Source organism: Oncorhynchus tshawytscha, linkage group LG11 (genome assembly GCF_018296145.1).
Source record: "Oncorhynchus tshawytscha isolate Ot180627B linkage group LG11, Otsh_v2.0, whole genome shotgun sequence".
Taxonomy (NCBI): Eukaryota; Metazoa; Chordata; class Actinopteri; order Salmoniformes; family Salmonidae; genus Oncorhynchus; species Oncorhynchus tshawytscha.
Window position 1 is genome coordinate 51,412,441 of NC_056439.1, and position 2,139 is coordinate 51,414,579.

Here is a 2,139-nt window from a genome sequence, read left to right on the forward strand (position 1 = left end):
GCCGTGTCAGTGGCACTGTATTGTCCTCAAAGCGGGCAAAAAGTTATTTAGTCTGCCTGGGAGCAAGACATCCTGGTCCGTGACTGGGCTGGGTTTCTTCCTGTAGTCCGTGATTGACTGTAGACCCTGCCACATGCCTCTTGTGTCTGAGCCGTTGAATTGAGATTCTACTTTGTCTCTGTACTGGCGCTTAGCTTGTTTGATAGCCTTGCGGAGGGAATAGCTGCACTGTTTGTATTCAGTCATGTTACCAGACACCTTGCCCTGATTAAAAGCAGTGGTTCGCGCCTTCAGTTCCACACGAATGCTGCCATCAATCTACGGTTTCTGGTTAGGGAATGTTTTAATCGTTGCTATGGGAACGACATCTTCAACGCACATTCTAATGAACTCGCACACCGAATCAGCGTATTCGTCAATGTTGTTGTCTGACGCAATACGAAACATCTCCCAGTCCACGTGATGGAAGCAGTCTTGGAGTGTGGAGTCAGCTTGGTCGGACCAGCGTTGGACAGACCTCAGCGTGGGAGCTTCTTGTTTTAGTTTCTGTCTGTAGGCAGGGATCAACAAAATGGAGTCGTGGTCAGCTTTTCCGAGTCTGTTCCTATGGGGACCAGGCTGAAAAGGCGGTGTGTGAGTTGGTGGAGTCTGTTCCTATGGGGACCAGGCTGAAGAGGGGGTGGAGTCAGTTCCTATGGGGACCAGGCTGAAAAGGTGGTGTGTGAGGGGGTGGAGTCTGTTCCTATGGGGACCAGGCTGAAAAGGCGGTGTGTGAGGAGGTGGAGTCTACCATTGGGGACCAGGCTGAAAAGGAGGTGGAGTCAGTTCCTTTGGGGACCAGGCTGAAAAGGCGGTGTGTGAGGGGGTGGAGTCTGTTCCTATGGGGACCAGGCTGAAAAGGTGGTGTGTTAGGAGGTGGAGTCTACCTATGGGGACCAGGCTGAAAAGGCTGTGTGTGAGGGGGTGGAGTCTGTTCCTATGGGGACCAGGCTGAAAAGGGGGTGGAGTCAGTTCCTATGGGGACCAGGCTGAAAAGGCGGTGTGTGAGGGGGTGGAGTCTGTTCCTATGGGGACCAGGCTGAAAAGGCTGTGTGTGAGGAGGTGGAGTCTACCTATGGGGATCAGGCTGAAGAGGGGGTGGAGTCTGTTCCTAAGGGGACCAGGCTGAAGAGGGGGTGGAGTCTGTTCCTATGGGGACCAGGCTGAAAAGGCGGTGCGTGGGGGGGGTGGAGTCTGTTCCTATGGGGACCAGGCTGAAAAGGCGGTGTGTGAGGGGGTGGAGTCTGTTCCTATGGGGACCAGGCTGAAAAGGCGGTGTGTGAGTTGGTGGAGTCTGTTCCTATGGGGACCAGGCTGAAGAGGGGGTGGAGTCAGTTCCTATGGGGACCAGGCTGAAAAGGCAGTTTGTGAGGGGTGGAGTCTGTTCCTATGGGGACCAGGCTGAAAAGGCTGTGTGTGAGGGGGTGGAGTCTGTTCCTATGGGGACCAGGCTGAAAAGGGGGTGGAGTCAGTTCCTATGGGGACCAGGCTGAAAAGGCGGTGTGTGAGGGGGTGGAGTCTGTTCCTATGGGGACCAGGCTGAAAAGGCTGTGTGTGAGGAGGTGGAGTCTACCTATGGGGATCAGGCTGAAGAGGGGGTGGAGTCTGTTCCTAAGGGGACCAGGCTGAAGAGGGGGTGGAGTCTGTTCCTATGGGGACCAGGCTGAAAAGGCGGTGCGTGGGGGGTGGAGTCTGTTCCTATGGGGACCAGGCTGAAAAGGCGGTGTGTGAGGGGGTGGAGTCTGTGGGGACCAGGCTGAAAAGGCGGTGTGTGAGTTGGTGGAGTCTGTTCCTATGGGGACCAGGCTGAAGAGGGGGTGGAGTCAGTTCCTATGGGGACCAGGCTGAAAAGGCAGTTTGTGAGGGGGTGGAGTCTGTTCCTATGGGGACCAGGCTGAAAAGGCGGTGTGTGAGGAGGTGGAGTCTACCTATGGGGACCAGGCTGAAAAGGAGGTGGAGTCAGTGGGGACCAGGCTAAAAAGGCGTGTGTGTGGGGGTGGAGTCTGTTCCTATGGGGACCAGGTTGAAAAGGCTGTGTGTGAGGGGGTGGAGTCTGGTCCTAAGGGGACCAGGCTGAAGAGGGGGTGGAGTCTGTTCCTA